The 18,254-nt window shown below is 35.9% G+C and overlaps 2 long non-coding RNA genes across 3 annotated transcripts in view; one reads left to right on the top strand and one right to left on the bottom strand.

Moving 5' to 3' along the window:
• LOC121889821 overlaps positions 1-18,254 on the bottom strand; it is a 33,931-nt gene that overhangs the window by 656 nt on the left and 15,021 nt on the right. Inside the window, exon 3 of one of the 2 annotated variants that reach the window (XR_006093649.1) lies at positions 5,037-5,192. The exons of the other annotated variant lie outside the window; for it this stretch is intronic. This is a non-coding gene — a long non-coding RNA (uncharacterized LOC121889821). The remainder of the gene's footprint in view (positions 1-5,036; positions 5,193-18,254) is intronic. 2 annotated transcript variants of the gene reach the window in all.
• On the top strand, positions 14,906-18,165 carry LOC121889809. Its single transcript, XR_006093630.1, has 3 exons — positions 14,906-15,223; positions 16,748-16,834; positions 17,651-18,165. It is a non-coding gene; the product is annotated as an uncharacterized LOC121889809 (long non-coding RNA).

The following is an 18,254-nucleotide window of genomic DNA, read 5'->3' as shown; positions in this document are numbered from 1 at the left end:
ATTTTAGCCAAGTCAGCTAGCCTACTAGCTAGCTGCTTCAGCTAAAGATTTGTAAATTTCATTTGAAAGTCATTAGTTAATGTTTAAAAGCAAAGATGTACACCTGCTTTGCTTTTAATTGGTAACTAATGACTATGAAATTTGAAATGCAATGTAGCAGCCATTTTAAATCAACCTCCTACTCAGGATGGCACTTGATGCACACACTAGCGTAAAAATAAAACTAACCTTACTTAAACACATTAAAGTGACTTTATATTAGATAGATTTAACAGTTATTACATTTATCAAAAATATCAAAACAACCACGACATGACTTTAGCCAAGTTAGATAGGCTACTAGCTAGCCCATGCTGCTAGCTAGCTAGCTCAAGGTTTGTGAATTAAATTTGAAAGTCATAAGTTAACATTTAAAAGCAACGCAGATGTCATTCAAAATTTTACTATTTCACAACACAAGACAAAATGACCTTTAACCTTGAAGCCCAAACGTGCTTTACTACGTCAACACCAGCTGTGATGGAAATGTTCATTTTCATTTGGAAATATGTCTTTTATTGATACTGTGATGAGTGAAATGAGGCAGGAGATTATTACCTGCTCAACTTTATCCCTTTTTTTACATTTATCTTTTAACAAACAATTCTACAGAGCCTGGGAGTGGCAATGAAGAAAACAACTAATCTGTGCTCTCGATTTAAAAATTTGTGCTCCAGTTTAGTAATTTGTGCTCCCAATTGCCAGTCCTCACTATGGGTTGCTTGGATTTAATATGGTTTCATTTTGATCTTGGACTAAGATATGTGGAAATACTTCTGGTTTTGGCTTGTAAGCACAACACTGTGTTATCTCTTAAACATATTCCACAGTATAACAGACTTTTTTGCCATTTCGCCACTAATGAAGTAATATGTGGACACAAATTATTAAATCGAAAGCACGATTTCTTCATTCGTGGCTAGTTGAGAGTTTAAATAATAAGAGTTTACATAATTATTTAAATAATGCAACAGCTACTCATAAGATTTCTCAACACTGAAAAAAACCCATAAAAAAAACACTACAGGCAGTTGTTAATTTAACAGCTGGATTTTAAACAAACCAAACAAAACTGGAGGTGTTTTTCAGTTATGCATCTTATACTTGTACTTCCTGTTGTGTTATTGCGCATCTACAGGTTTCCCCTGTGTTTCAGTTAAACTTGGAGCGCATTTTTTGAACCAGATGAATGAAATTTTAATGCTGAGAATGAAAAAGATGAGTGACAAACTTTGAATCCGAATCAAAAGGGGCAGAGCCTCTGTGATTAGTTTTGTCAATGTGTTTATTGTGTTTTTCTGTTGTGTCTTTAATGTTTATGCACACAAATACACGCACACACAGAGTAATGACTAAGCCTTACTTCAACTGACAGAGATTTTAGTGCAATACGCCAAGATGCAAAAATGAAATGAAGATGTATGTATGTCTAATGCAAATATCAGGTCTGGATTTGTATATTTTAAACTTGGGCATTTCATTATTTTTGATGTTAAGTGTGTGATTTTTATTGACAAATTTGTGTCACGTTTGTCCACGTGGTTTTCACTGAAAAAAGTGAAATGATTTGCTTGTACACTCCACTAGTGTTCACCTGTGCTGTGCTGTGCTGCAATGAAGTCAAGTTGGGAAAGAAGGTAGATTTGAGTTCCTGTTTATGTGAGATCATTCAGCTGAGCTCTCATGAGGTAAACACAACAGGAAATAGCTGTTGACGTGCTACACTTTTACATCGAAGAAGAAAACTGCTTTCATCTTCACAAGGTGTGAAGAACTTGGTCAGGCACCTCATCAAACCTACAATGAGCAAGTTCAAGGAACAGTGACATTTTTTCCATTTTGATGTGAATGCAGTGTTCACACTACCAGCCTCTCTTCATTACACAAACTTATCATGATGATATTATGGGATGGACAAACCTAACCGAACTCTGAAGCATAACGGCTCTCGGCTCAGCACTGATAGTGAGGCCTGGTCGTGAACCACAACGGGGACACTTCTTCTTTTTACTGTTTTCTCATCTGTTCTTTCGGAGTAAATTATTGCCAAGATGAATTGAAATTATTAAACTGATTTTGACAGTCAGAAGGCCATAAACTATTCTGAAGATCAACTGTTCGTTTGTGTCTTTTTGTATTTCTTATATGATGCAAATAAAAACAGCATCCAGGGACTGATTAGCTCGAGGAACATCGGAAGTAAGATCATTGAATGTAGGGATTTTGACAGCATGAGGAAGTGAAAATAAATAAAAAAACACAGAATAGAATAGACATCTTTATTGTCCAATCACGTGGAAATTCTTTGGTTTCACAGACACTCACTCAAAAACTTCCTCTGCCTTGAGTTAAAATACATGAGATAAAGACAATAAATAGGTGAGCCTGTAATAATAAACGGTTGGGAATGTAAGGGACTGAGCTGGCAGACAAAGGAGATTCAGGTGGTTTCAAAAAAGAGGGTTTTTATTTTACCCAAAAAAATGCAAAAAAGGTACAAATGACAAAAATATGTAAGTAAAAGTTCAGGGCCCATAAAAGAGGTCAAATAAACAGAACTCAACTAAAGTGAACTTAACCCTACTAACAGACCTTTCAAAATGAGGACAAAGGGGAACATATATACTGGCTGATCAGACCATAACACAAGAGGGATAACTGACAAATGACAAACACTACCAACTAAGCAATAAACAACAGAATTCCCCCATAAAACAGGTTAAGTCAACTAAATCAGCTAAACCAAAAATACCCAACTAAACATTCAATAAAGAGAAACAAACAATATGACTAGAAATAAACAGTTCCTCCCTATGAGGTGGCAGGACTTGGTCCTGGTGCACATCCTTAGTACTAATGTACTGCCAAACTGTAAAATAAGTATGATGTATGAAATCCAATGTGTTGTTATTTATTTGTATGTGATGTGAAATGTAATTAAAATTAGCTAACTGAGGAAAAAATGAACTACAAATGTAAAAGAGACCAAAGTGTGAGTGCCAGCTGGGATACAAACTTCAATGCAGCTGTGTGGCTGCAGGTGTGGCCATCACAGGGATGAAAGTGCTAAATAACAATAAATACATATCTTAAATAGACATCATAAAAACAGCAGCAGTCACTAATAAGTCATTTATTTAGTAAGATAACAGAGGATGGAATGAAAGATTTCTTAAAGACGTTTCTCATTGCTCATCATCTTACTGAAGGGAGTTTTTCAAATTCATTAAACAAAGGATGTGACGGGTCCTGAACTATTTATGTTGTTTTCCTCCTGGTTTGTATGATGTACAGCTCCACCAACTGTCTCTGGGGTTTCTTTATGATCTTGCAGACTATTTTTGTGAGCTTGGTTTTGCTCCAAGTCTCTAAATTTCTGTACCGCCATGTGATGTTGTAGGAAATGATACTTAACACTAGACCGGTGTACACCATCCTCAGGAGTTCTTTACTCACATCAACGCCATTTAATTTCCTTAAAAGACACAATCTTTGCACTGCCTTCTTAAAAATGTAGTCTGAGTGTTCATCAAAATTTTACTTTGTGTCTAAAATCATTCCTAAATATTTAAAACTACAGCTTGGCCCTCAATAGTAATTGGCCAGCACATTGGTTGCCCACCCATATTATTGACAAGTTCCTTAGTCTTGTTAGCGTTTAAGAGCAAAGCACTCTCTTGAGACCATGTTAATAGATTATGTGATTAATGTAGAAACTCTGGTTTATCATTATCATTAAATACATGAAGAAATGAAAGTAAGAAGTGAAATCTTCCTTTTTGAACTTGGGTCAAAGCTTCATTTGGAAGTATCTGTGGTCAACATGTGACATGAAATTTTCCGCATCATGGTTGTTTTAGGTGTAACACCCTGCGGTTAGGAACTTCCGCACAACCGTAGAAATAATGATTGTATGCAGCAAAAACTAAAGGACTTCAGGTACCTGTGTTTCTATCAGAAGCTCAAGATTCACAGGGCCATTAAACCTCTCTCAGTTGTACACACTTAAGTGCCAACAACCTATGGATGTCTTTTAAGATCTATAAGCTCTTATCATATGCAACTACCACGGCTTGAGACTGAAGCTGATGTAGTAGTACCTTAAAGTGCCACTAGATGCTGGCTCCAACTGATTCCTATTTAAAAAATACTAAGAAAATACTAAAACTCAAGTCAAGTCAATCATACTGAAATGGTGCAAACCATAAGCAGCAACTCTGGGCTTCAATGCAAACCAACAGGTGATGTCATGCCTTGCTGTGTCCATCTCTATATACAGTCAACAGTATGTTATTGGCTGAGGCTGAAAATCTGCTGATGTGACAAACAGCCTTTAACCACAAAGAGTTTAGCTATTTCCTCTTTTGCTGGCTGGCGCCCACTCACAAATACACTTACAGAGAGGTTGTAACTGGTGACAGCTGTTGGTTGGAGTTTTTTTTTTTACATGCTTAAGAAATAAAGACCGAAGATGATGATGAAGGTTTACCTGCTGATGTGTGCAATTGGTGAGTCAATGACAAAAACTAAATGTGATTTACTATGTTCGCTTTCCAATGGCATCCTAGATCCTAGACAACAATGATCTCACTAATCTTGTTGAACGTACAAGGGTAGGGACTGAATTCAATACTAGCCTTTATCATGCTTTTATTGTTATGAACACAAACAACCATGAACATGTATGAAAGACACAAAGCAAGTTTCAATTATATATGTTTTCTTCAAACTACAAAAAAGAAGAGCCTCTGGACTTAAGTCTCAGACAAGCATGCTGGCAAATCTGCTAATATGCTGATCATGTTTCTTTAGAAACTTAATTTAATCAGTTGTGTGAACTTGCAGAGGTACATTATTGTAAACTCATCATTTTAAGTCAAAAGATTTCAAGTCTGTAGATTAATGAACATAAAACATAGAACTTATTTCTGGAATTAAATGTTAAATAAGGAGTGTATGTTAAAAAATTCACATAATTTCCTTACATGTCAACATACTTTTTGCCATCTAGTCTATCTTTTCTTTTCTTCTGCTTCACTCATGCATCTATGATGGACCATGCAGCGAAAATTAGACATCACACCATACTTCCTTGTCTCTGTGGTCAGCTCTTCACAAAATGCATGTGATCTCTTTCAGTTTTCGGAACGTTACTGTAAGCAGAAAAAAAATGCAAATTTTTGAGAATCCACAATTAATAGAGTGAAAGGTTTTTGTAAATTGTGTAGTTTAGAATCAATAATTATTCCTGTGGCAGCCATTTTAAATCAACCTCCTACGCTGGATTGCATAAACTAGTATAACAATCAAACTATTCTTACTTAATCACATTAAACTTTACATGAGATAGATTCAACAACATCACAAACAACAACCACAATGTGACTTTAGCCAAGTCAGCTAGCCTACTAGCTAGCTGCTTCTGCTAAAGATTTGTAAATTTCATTTGAAAGTCATTAGTTAATGTTTAAAAGCAAAGAAGATGTACACCTGCTCTGCTTTTAATTGGTAACTAATGACTATGAAATTTGAAATGCAATGTAGCAGCCATTTTAAATCAACCTCCTCCTATCCACTTGATTCACACACTAGCGTAAAAATAAAACTAACCTTACTTAAACACATTAAAGTGACTTTATATTAGATAGATTTAACAGTTATTACATTTATCAAAAATATCAAAACAACCACGACATGACTTTAGCCAAGTTAGATAGGCTACTAGCTAGCCCATGCTGCTAGCTAGCTAGCTCAAGGTTTGTGAATTAAATTTGAAAGTCATAAGTTAACATTTAAAAGCAACGCAGATGTCATTCAAAATTTTACTATTTCACAACACAAGACAAAATGACCTTTAACCTTGAAGCCCAAACGTGCTTTACTACGTCAACACCAGCTGTGATGGAAATGTTCATTTTCATTTGGAAATATGTCTTTTATTGATACTGTGATGAGTGAAATGAGGCAGGAGATTATTACCTGCTCAACTTTATCCCTTTTTTTACATTTATCTTTTAACAAACAATTCTACAGAGCCTGGGAGTGGCCATGAAGAAAACAACTAATCTGTGCTCTCGATTTAAAAATTTGTGCTCCAGTTTAGTAATTTGTGCTCCCAATTGCCAGTCCTCACTATGGGTTGCTTGGATTTAATATGGTTTCATTTTGATCTTGGACTAAGATATGTGGAAATACTTCTGGTTTTGGCTTGTAAGCACAACACTGTGTTATCTCTTAAACATATTCCACAGTATAACAGACTTTTTTGCCATTTCGCCACTAATGAAGTAATATGTGGACACAAATTATTAAATCGAAAGCACGATTTCTTCATTCGTGGCTAGTTGAGAGTTTAAATAATAAGAGTTTACATAATTATTTAAATAATGCAACAGCTACTCATAAGATTTCTCAACACTGAAAAAAAAACATAAAAAAAACACTACAGGCAGTTGTTAATTTAATGGCTGGATTTTAAACAAACCAAACAAAACTGGAGGTGTTTTTCAGTTATGCATCTTATACTTGTACTTCCTGTTGTGTTATTGCACATCTACAGGTTTCCCCTGTGTTTCAGTTAAACTTGGAGCGCATTTTTTGAACCAGATGAATGAAATTTTAATGCTGAGAATGAAAAAGATGAGTGACAAACTTTGAATCCGAATCAAAAGGGGCAGAGCCTCTGTGATTAGTTTTGTCAATGTGTTTATTGTGTTTTTCTGTTGTGTCTTTAATGTTTATGTACACAAATACACGCACACACAGAGTAATGACTAAGCCTTACTTCAACTGACAGAGATTTTAGTGCAATACGCCAAGATGCAAAAATGAAATGAAGATGTATGTATGTCTAATGCAAATATCAGGTCTGGATTTGTATATTTTAAACTTGGGCATTTCATTATTTTTGATGTAAAGTGTGTGATTTTTATTGACAAATTTGTGTCACGTTTGTCCACGTGGTTTTCACTGAAAAAAGTGAAATGATTTGCTTGTACACTCCACTAGTGTTCACCTGTGCTGTGCTGTGCTGCAATGAAGTCAAGTTGGGAAAGAAATTAGATTTGAGTTCCTGTTTATGTGAGATCATTCAGCTGAGCTCTCATGAGGTAAACACAACAGGAAATAGCTGTTGACGTGCTACACTTTTACATCGAAGAAGAAAACTGCTTTCATCTTGTAAGTTGTGTAGTTTAGAATCGGGGGGCTGGAAATAGGGGCCAAGAGCTGAATCTAAGGTGTCACAAGATGATTATCTTAGCTAATATTTGCTTTTTAGTCCTTTTTCTTACTATGAAGTTAATTCAATTTAATTCAGAAGAAACAGTCTGAAAAAGATAAACTGCTGTTTTATACTTGCAATTTTAATGATTTGTGATCACTCTCTCCTTCTCTAGCTGCAGCAGTCACTGTATCAGCGCAAGACGTGGAGGAATCGACAGAATTTTCTGGTTCGTTTTTATCTTCAACTCTGTAATGCACATACGGCTAGATTTAATAATTTTAGTATGGCATTGCTGTCTGTCACAGTGTACAATCACCAGATTTACCATCATAATCTAGGCCACAATATAAAAAAGGCCTCTAAAACTCATCCACAGTCAAAAAAGAAAATCTAAATTCTGCTACAGAAATGATTTTTCAAAATTTTTTTCTTACTGTGGAGTTAATTTAGTTTAATTTAGATGAAACAGTCTGAAGAGGGAACAAATAACAACTGCTGTTTTATATTTGCAAATTTAATGATTTTTAATTGCTCTCTCCTTCTCTTGCTGCAGTAGACAATACAACCATGACTTACTCCTATGACTATTACGATGATTACGACATAGATGAATGGACAGACGCTCATGGTTTGTTTTTAATCTTCAACTCTGTAATGCACAAATGATTAGATTAAATAATTTTAGTGTGGCATTGCTGCCACAGTGTCTGTCTTAGTACTACACACTAAAAATCACTGGGTTAAAATTTTACCTAGTGAGGGTCAATATTGCACCAACATAATACTGAGTTAATGTTGCCCAGAAAGACAAAGAGTTGATTTGAACCAGTTTCAATGTTATTTTTTATTTTACTGTTGGGTTATTTATCCAAACCAAAGGTTGTTATAATCTACTCTACTCTTTATAAACTTACATTTTGACAGTTTGCTATTGATTGTTAATATTTTTTGTATCTTTTGAATGTAATATGCACATTGTTTTGAACAAGAAACAATAAATTTGAGATAGTTTCTAGCTAAAGCTTGTTGTGTGTAACACTGGGTCAAAATATTTTAATTATTTTAATTGAGATTTTAATTGCTCTCTATGCCTTTCTCTCCATGTTGCCATCCCCACTACCAATGACGAAGGCAACGGGACCTATTCCAGCTCCCCCACAGCAAAACTCATCCTTCTCTGTTTGGTCTGGACGATCTCTGTTCTCTTCATCCTGGCATATTAAACAACATTTTATATTATGTCTGTTGAGATTTCATTTGCAGATATGTTATTTTTGATAGTTCATCAAAGATGTTTAAGACTCGTTTTACATTTTCTTGTTGTGATGAAAAGTTTGCCGTGATGTTCCAACGTGTCTGTAAATGTTTTTTCAGATCTCTGATCAGTTTCTGACAAATCAACCACTAATTAAAGTGTTATAGTTTTTAGTCCTCTGCATGTGTGTTATGACTAAGAAGTTACTGTAGATTCCACATGAGATTCAACGGTTTGGGGCATGTTCAGTTTATACCTTTCCTTCACTATATTTTAGAAGCTTTACCCCACTACATCTATATATTGGCTGTAGTAAATTCAGGGACATATTTTACCTTTATGACACAATGCACTTTTTTTTTTACATTACCTAAGGAGTTTCAGATACTTTCAAGCATTATTACTATCATTTAAAAACAGAATAATGTTAAAAATCGGATCCAAAGTCTTTTCATTCAATTTAACATCTCATTTAATATCATTTTCATGATGCAATAGCAGGCTGTTCCGCATGTTATTGCATCAGGGACAGTGAGTTGTATAAAATGTTGATATTTTAGGTGATAATCCTTACAAATAGAACATAATGATGTTTTACCATGGATGCTTTAGATCGCAGAGCCTATTACTGAGACCTTTAAACAAAATTAGCTGCTGTAGAGGTCATATCAATGTATCTGTATCTGTAATTGTCTGTAATTATACAGTGAAAGTATTAGTTAATAGCAATTCATCACTCTTTTCCTGCAGAGAATTGTGGATAATTTATGACTGTGCTCTGATATCTGTTAGATTATATGATAATACTTTCATTAAAAATCTTCTTGTACACTTTTGTCAGTGGTGGAAAGTAACTAAGTACATGTACTCTAGTACTGTACTTTTTTACAATTTTGAGGTACTTGTACTTTACTTGATATCTGTTGTGTTGTCTTGGTTGATACACATAAGTTCCTTTAGCTTACATGGGCCAAAATCTGGTTGATTAACAAATATTCTAATTTTTGTAGGTGTTGTATGATTAGAACTCCTTCCACGACTGTGGGGGTGTTTATACTGTGTTTGATTGACATCTCCCTCATTTTTGTTAGTTTAACTGCAGCTGGACAACTTAAACTTCTATCATTCTCATTAGTACACCCTGACAGTGATGGGAAGTAATTAAGTACATTTACTCAAGTACTGTACTTAAGCACAATTTTGAGGTTGAATGGGGGCATCCAGCAATCATCACATCTGGGTTGTTAAGTCATAGAAAATATGAGACAGTGTATTAAATATATTGATATTTTACTTGCTGATATACTGTATATATGATTAAATATAAAATATGATGTATAATATGTTCATATGTAAGTAGAATATATCAAAATAAGAAATTAATCAAATTATGGAGGAAGACAGATGAGTTTTAGTTCACACCAACTTTACAGGCAAACAACGGCACAAATGTCAAAGGTTAGAGGTCAGATAAGATGGAATAAGTGTGGTAATATATAGTAAATATGCTCATGTTTGCATCTATGTTATATAAATAGAACTCCTTCCAGGACTGTGTGGGTGTTTATATTGTGTTTGATTGACATCTCCCTCACTTTTGTTACGGTAGTTTAATTGCAGCTGGACAACTTAAACTTCTATCATTCTCATCAGTACACCCTGACAGTGATGGGAAGTAACTAACTACATTTACTCAAGTACTGTACTTAAGTACAGTTTTGAGGTACTTGTACTTAACTTGAGTATTTCCATGTGATGCTACTTTATACTTCCACTCCACTACATTTCAGAGGGAAATATTATACTTTCTACTCATTTATTTGACAGCTTTAGTTAATTTTCAGATGAAGATTTGACACAATGGATAATATAACAAGCTTTTAAAATACAACACATTGTTAAAGATGAAACCAGTGGTTTCCAACCTTTTTGGCTTTTGACGTCTTACAAAAAGCAGTGTGTAGTCGGGGTCACATTTCACATGTCTATGAGTTGTTAACAGCTCCACCAAATAGTGATTTTTCCCTCTAAACTTCTCACATGCTTTCATTTCAATAAATGTTCAAATGATCCAATATTTCAGCAAAAATCAAAGATTAGAGAAAAAGTCCAAAAACTGAAAACAGATTTGTGTATCAGAACTTTGTTTTTTCTTCTTTCCTCTCCCATTAATCATCTCACGACCCCTCAGATTTATCTGGTGACCCTTTGGAGGGGCCCGACCCCTAGTTTGGGAACCACTGGACAAAAATAGCTAACTGTATATAAAGTAGTGTAAACTAGCTCCACCTCCAGCAGCTACAACAGTAACATGCTGCTCTAACACTGATGCTTCACTATTAATAATCTAATTCATTAACAGATGATAAACAGCAGAATGAAAGAGAAACTAACTAAAACGGAAACACAGACTGGACTGGAGGCAGGCGTGTGGTCACTGTGTTCACATGTTTGTTTGTATGTTCGGGTGTGTCAGCAGGTCATATGTGGTGGCGGACAGCAGGGCTCCTCTCAATGGGATGAGTACGAAACTGGCGCACTTTCAACACCTCGACTGCCCACCTCCTCTGGAGGCTGGAGTCAGAACTTGGTTAGCCTAACTTAGCATTAAGACTGTCCAAAGTTAAGAAATACACCTACCACCACTTCTGAATCTCAGTAATCATCTTAGATCTAATTTCTTTAATTTGTACACAAACTGAAATGTGAAGACAACATTTTGTGGTTTTAGGGGTAGTTGCATTAATTGCACTAGTTTCCCCCTGCTTCCAGTGTTTATGCTAAGCTAGGCTAACCTGAAGGTTCATATTTAACATATATATGGAGAGAGGAATCAATCTGAATGTCAGTGGCTATGTTCACATCACATGCTAAAGTGGCCCAAATCTGAATTTTTTTACCTCCAAGTGACTCAGATCAGATTTTTTCATGTCAGTTCTGGGCAAATTGCATCGCAGGTATTTTAACCCAAACCATGATCTTTTCCTAACCCTAACCTAAGCAGACCTTAACCACAGCATTGTCACAACATAAAACATAATTATTAAAAATTTAATGTGATCTTAAATTACATGCGAAAAGCCATTGAAACGTAGAGATTCAACGTATCTGCGTTTGCAGAAACATACAATGCCATTGTTTTATTCTGGCGATTGGGTTGCATTATTCTATTACACCGCCTTCTGTTTTCTTCTGGAACAACTAGATATAAACTAGATTTGGACTCCACTGTTTTTCCACATAAATGTTTTGTCACAAAGCTGAAGTGTAAGCTGACATTTTAGCATGAAACGTATTTATAAGCGTGTACTTGAGTATTTAGTTTGAAGAAGGCGTCTTTGTTTCATTATATGCTTTCCTTTGTGTAGGGAAAAGATAATAATCTGTAAATACCTGGACCTCCTGTTTAGCCAGGTCTCCGTAGACAGAATAAAAATACACCAAACTACTAAATGGAAAGCAAAGTTCTGCACCAAAAGCTGGCTTTTAAGCCCATACTTTTCAATTAAGTTCCAAAGACTTTACTTTTTCTTTAAAAGGTGACTGATTGTATGTTTTGGGTTTTATGACAAAGTGAGAACTGCTTCTACTGAGATTAGAAGCTGAAAATTGAGTTAGCATCGTGTTGATCTAGAGCTAACAGTGTTTACTGAATCAGTTCCTAAATACTGACTGAAACTGAGAGCGAGTTAGAGGGTAGTGAATGTATGTAGTATGGTGAGTGGAATAAAGAGAGAGAGAGACAGAGGGCAGTAGTGGTAAAGATGTTGAGAAGCAGAGAAGTTGGGGAGGGTAGAAAAAGATCGAAGAACAGATAAATAGAGAAAGAGGAAGTTAGATGGAACAGTCAAGCAAAGAGAGAGAAAGAGAGAGAACAACCTTGATCTCTTAAATATCAGATATTGATTTACCGCACTTAAATTTGTGTTAATGTGTACTGCATTATTGTTAATGTAGTACTTTAATTTTTCTCTTATTTAATATTTAAAAAAATAAATGACTTGCTTACATGCTCCTGCAAAGACACAAAGACATTTGAATTTCTGCTGAACTGAACTGAACTAACAGATTCACAATTTTTCAAATCTGCCTTAAAACAACAGTCAGGTACCCAAATAGAGTTGGGTTGGTTTCTAGTTTTGCCAGTTCGGTCCTATGTATGAGCTTAGAGTTAAAGGACATATCGTGATCAAAGATAACTCTCAGATTCCTTTCGGTGGTGCTGGAGGCCAGGGTAATGCCATCCAGAGTAGCTATATCATTAGATAAGGTGTTTAGGGCCAAGCACAATAACTTCAGTTTTATCTGAGTTTAGTAGCAGAACATTGCAGGTCATCCAGGTCTTTATGTCCTTAAGGCATGCTTGGAGTTGTGTTAACTGATTGGTTTCATCTAGCGTCGTCGATAAATATAACTGGGTATCATCTACATAACAATAAAATTTTATGGAGTGTTTCCGAATAATATTACCTAAAGGAAGCTTATATAAGGTTAATAGTATTGGTCCAAGCACAGAACCCTGTGGAACTCCATGTCTAAACCTGATAAATAGGATTTAAACCAGCTTAATGCAGTTTCTTTAATGCCAGTTAAATGTTCAAGTCTCTGTAATAGGATGTGATGGTCAGTGGTTTCAAATGCAGCACTAAGATCTAACAAGCCAAATACAGAGAGAAATCCTTTGTCAGATGCAATTAGGAGGTCATTTGTAACTTTCACCAGTGCTGCCTCAAATAAACTATTGTTATGTAGAAAGTCACACAACTGATTGATGACTGCTTACTCAAGGATCTCAGAGAGAAAAGGAAGATTAGATATAGGTCTATAATTGGCTAAAACGCCTGAATCAAGTATAGGCTTTTTAAGAAGAGGTTTAATTACAGCCACTTTAAAGGACTGTAGTGCATAGCCTGTTACTGAAGGCAGATTGATCATATCTAGTAAAAATGCTGACTAAGAGCTTCCCTTAAGCAGCCTAGTTGGGATGGGGTCTAAGAGACAAGTTGATGATTTAGATGAAGGAATCGTTGAAGTTAGTTCAGGAAAGTTGATTGGAGTAAAAAACAATCTAAATATATGTCAGGATTTACAGCTGTTTCTAAGGTTCCTGTGTTTGGGGATAATTGGTGCGTGTTGAGGGCAGGAGGTGATGAATTTTGTCTCTAATAGTGAGAATTTTATTATTAAAGAAGCTTGTAAAGTCGTTACTACTGAGAGCTATAGGAATACATGGGTCAATAGAGTTATGACTGTTTGTCAGCCTGGCCAAAGTGCTGAAAAAAAGGAATCTAGGGCAGTTTTTATTCTCCTCTATTAATGATGAGTAATAGACAACTTTGGCCTTACAGTACATATCTTACCTTCTCTTGCCAGACTAAGCTAGATTGTTCCAGTTTGGTGGAACGCCATATCCTTTCAAATTTGCGTGATGTTTGCTTTAATATGTGGGTTTGGGAGTTATACCATGGAGCTAACCTCTTTTGTTTTGTTATCTTCTTTTTTTAAGGGGCGATGGAGTCCAGTGTCATTCACAGTGAGTCTGCAGCTCTATCAACAAGATGATCAATTTGGGAGGGACTGAAATGAGCATTAGAGTCCTCTGTTGAATTGAGACATGGCATTGTATTGAATGCTGATGGAATTGCTTCCTTAAATTTAGCTACAGCACTATCAGATAGACATCTAGTGAAGACATTTTTGTCTAATGGTGTGTAGTCCAGTAATAGGAATGAGAAAGTTATTAAGTAATGGTCTGATAAAATAGGATTTAGTGGAAAGACTATTAAATGTTCAATTTCAATGCCATATGTCAGAACAAGGTCGAGGGTGTGGTTAAGACAGTGGGTGGGTTTATTTACAATCTGAGAGAAGCCAATTGAGTCTAATAATGAGATAAACACAGTGCTAAGGCTATCATTATTGACGTCCGCATGAATATTAAAGTCACCTATGATAATTACTTTATCTGTACTAAGGACTAAGTTTGATAAAAACTCTGAGAATTTAGATAAAAATTCAGAGTACAGGCCAGGGGGACAGTACACTATAACAAATAGAATTGGATAGGTCTGCGGATCACAACGGTTATTAGGATTCATTATTTGGGAGCCATGAATGTTTGCACAGGATTTTATGGCAATCCATCTAATAGTTGTTAAAATATTTCAGTCTTGACCAAAGTTGTGGACCGACAAACCGATATGTCAATAGTACGGCTAAAAGTCTTAAATGTACAAACAATGATTTCATGTGTACGTGCGTTTCAAACAGGAGGTCAAAATTCCCAGTGCCCCTAAACCTCACACATCCATCCAGCTACAGTACCTACACACAGGAGAGTGTGTAGTACAGTCTGTAGGGTAGAAACATACTCAGTGAGACGGTAGTATTATATTGCAAAGTAGAGTCAAGTATATCAATATATCACATCACGTGTATCATCTCTCTGCTATCAGTCTGCTGATGTGACAAAATGTTTCCTATATCCTCTGTGGTTAGCTAGTTCCTGTCTTGGTTTTTGATTGTACAAGTGCACATGCACAGACAAATTTGAGGTAACAGACGGCAGTGGTGGAACTCAGTCAGCTGGAGAAACTTTGGTGGTCTGAGTTCTTCACTTGAAGTTTGGAGGAGGAGAAGAAGAGGGAGACAGAGGGTGATGATGATGGCTAGGATGAACATTTACCTGCTGATGTGGCTTGTCGGTGAGTGAAAACTACTTGTGGTTTACTGTGTTTGCTTTGAACTGGTATACCATTAGGGAGCGTTTGCTTCACACGCACATTAACTTTAATTCATCAGTCTGATTAATATGCAAAAATCTAAAACTGAGTCTGTCATACTGTTGTCATCTTTGCCGACTTCATACTGAATATTCCCAAAATCAAATCCAGTCAAGAAATAACAGAACATTTGAGCATGAATACATTTTTCCTCATGTTGTGTGGATTCATTCCTATAATCATATTTCTTTTGTTTGTTAGTTTGTTTTACATTAATGAATGGTTAAAAAAAAGATCTTTCTTGTTCATGTTCCTGTTAAAAGTTCCTATTTCCCCTCGCTGTCTGCAACACTTTGCTTATGCAGCTTAAGTAAATACATGAGCCAGGAAATTATTATCTAAAGGGAACATATTATGTTCTTATTCTTATATCATCATCATCTGTATATTTATTCTGGGGCTCTACTGGAATATATATTTACAGTTCAAAAAAATATCTTATCCTGGCCCTTTATGCAGTCCCCTCGGTTCAGCCTCTGTCTGAAACGGTTAGTTTTGGCTCCAGTCTCTTTAAAAGATAAGTTCACAATTTTCAAGTTTGTCTTAAAACAACTGTCAGGTACCCAAATGAACATTGAAACAGGTTTTTCTTGCTGTAATCATTCCTCCTGTTCACACTGACTATTAGCTCCCCTCCAAATGTGCTTACAATATAAGGGATGAGTGATGGGGGCCAAATCCACAGTCCTCGTTTTGAGCAAAAATGCATTTTAAAGTTTATCTGAAGCTTATATGAGGCTTCAGCCCTCTGAGTTAATCTAATAAAGTGGATATCTGCCACATTTAAAGTCTTTTTAGCGTCAAATTCCCTCTTTGTGTTTCCTCAGACAGTGTTTCCCTGTTGAGCTGCGGTGGAAGTATAGTAACAAAAAGAGGGACTTTGGCACTAAAGACTTAAACGTTGAAAGATATCTACTTGATTTGACTCATTTGGACGCTGAAGTTTCATATTAGCTTCAGATAAACTTTGTAGTTGTAGCAGTAATTTACTTCTTTTTCTCATTCTTTATTTGAAATGGAAACTTCTAAAATACATCCGTACATGTTTTAGCCCCAAAACTGATCCGAAATCTGTGAGTGGACAACACAAACAATCCGACAAACAACCAGGGATGGCTGCTTGTAGGCACGTGTGAACAATCTGATGTCAGTTCGATGAGAGAAATAGAGTTAAGTTTGCAAATGCAGCATTCAGAGCAGGCTCAAGCCCTGGCTTTGACTCTCAGGGAGCAGAAAAATCTGCCAACTCGTAGGTATTTTGTATCATAACAGACGAGCAGAAATAAGAGGCGACTTGGGGACAATAAAGCTATTTAAATCAAAATCCAAAAGGAAGAAGGTGAGGGCTTTTAGTGTCAGACTTTAGAGTGTGAGTATACAATATGGCTACTTGCTGGAGACAGTTCGTATCAGTAAAGATCTCTGTCTGTCTTTCTCTTCCTGTAGCTGCTGCAGTCATTTTATCAAGGGGAGATGACACTGAAATGGATGATGAAGATATGAATAGCAGTGGTGAATCAATTTCCTCCTCAGGTAACCTCAACCTCCTTTGGTGTGTGTTCACTCAGTTGTTTCTTTATCAGTGTGCTTACGTGCACTTAAGCCACCCGGTTATTGTGGGTAATTAGGGAAAGTGTTTACGTTCACTGTAGTAACCTGGTTATGGTAAATCTGTGTTGACATGCAGCAGATCAGTAACCAGATATCTCCCCAATCTACAGTATTATTATAAATGTTGCACACTGATTTTAACCGTTCAGTGATAGAAGACACTGTTTTATGACTTTTTTGGTTTGGTGCAGTCAAATGTTCAGTGGTGAGAATGGCACCATCTTTTCCGTTTGGAGCCACGATCTTCCAAATAAGGAGTTCGGGGTGTTGCCTCTCACACTTTGGAAACACGCCCCGCTACTTTGGACTAAAGTGAATGCTAGCTTACGGGGAACACCTACTTTAGCTAAATCGTGCGAACAGGGCAGGTATGGTAACATTAAACTTAGTGAAATATTGCGACAATAGTCTGACTCAGTGTGAGTCCCGGAGCCGAGGAGAGCAGCGGGTGAGCCAACTGTCAATCACAGCTGTTAGTAAACAAACAGCAGACATCAAAGATACTACAAGTCTTCAAATCTTATTAATGGAGCAATAATTCCCAAAATGACCACCAGCACATTTATTACTATCTATGTGACCATGTGACTAAATCAAGAACAGCGCAACTCAGATTCTGACCTGAAAAATCCAGAAGTTGAACTATAAGTAATAATAAGTGTAATACCTATAATAAGTGCCTTATTCTGGTGAAATGTTCTATTATGGTGATTTTCTTGTGATCTCTCTCTGTTACAGACATTTCAGCGGGGGAAGATGATAACAATTTAAAACATGACACTTCCACTGATGCCTTTTCGTCGCCTTCCTCTACAGCTAACCGCAACCAACATGTGGTTTATGCTCTCATTTGTGCTCTCTTAATTTCTTGCATGTTCACATATTAACAAACACATATCACATATTAAAGAGCATTTTATGATGATTCTTGTGATGCTATTTTCTGGAAATGTATACTTTTATATAAACAGTAAAATCTTAAAACTAGTTAAGTGAAAAAGCAGATTTTATACTGTTTGCAGATGATGTCACATATTTTCTCTGATCAGTCTCTGATAAAACATTGCAAAGTCACTCTGTAACCACAAGTTAAAGCACTTCCTTCAGAGGAATTGAAAACTTCTCTCTGTATATAAGCAAAAACAGTAGATTGAATTTTGTTTTAAGCTTGATCTCATTTCTGAGTTTATATTTTTAATTTTGAAAAGTAAATTAGAGTAGTTTTTGGCACAAATTTGACTATTTCCAGTTTGAAAAATGAGGTCGTAAAAAACTATTTATAATAATAATAATAAATAATAATAAATAATAAATAATAATAAATTTCCAACCAGATGTGTAC

The sequence above is a fragment of the Thunnus maccoyii genome, chromosome 22, assembly GCF_910596095.1.
Source record: "Thunnus maccoyii chromosome 22, fThuMac1.1, whole genome shotgun sequence".
NCBI classification, from domain to species: Eukaryota; Metazoa; Chordata; class Actinopteri; order Scombriformes; family Scombridae; genus Thunnus; species Thunnus maccoyii.
Note: the sequence above shows the minus strand (reverse complement) of the source record. Positions and strands in the feature narration are given on the sequence as shown.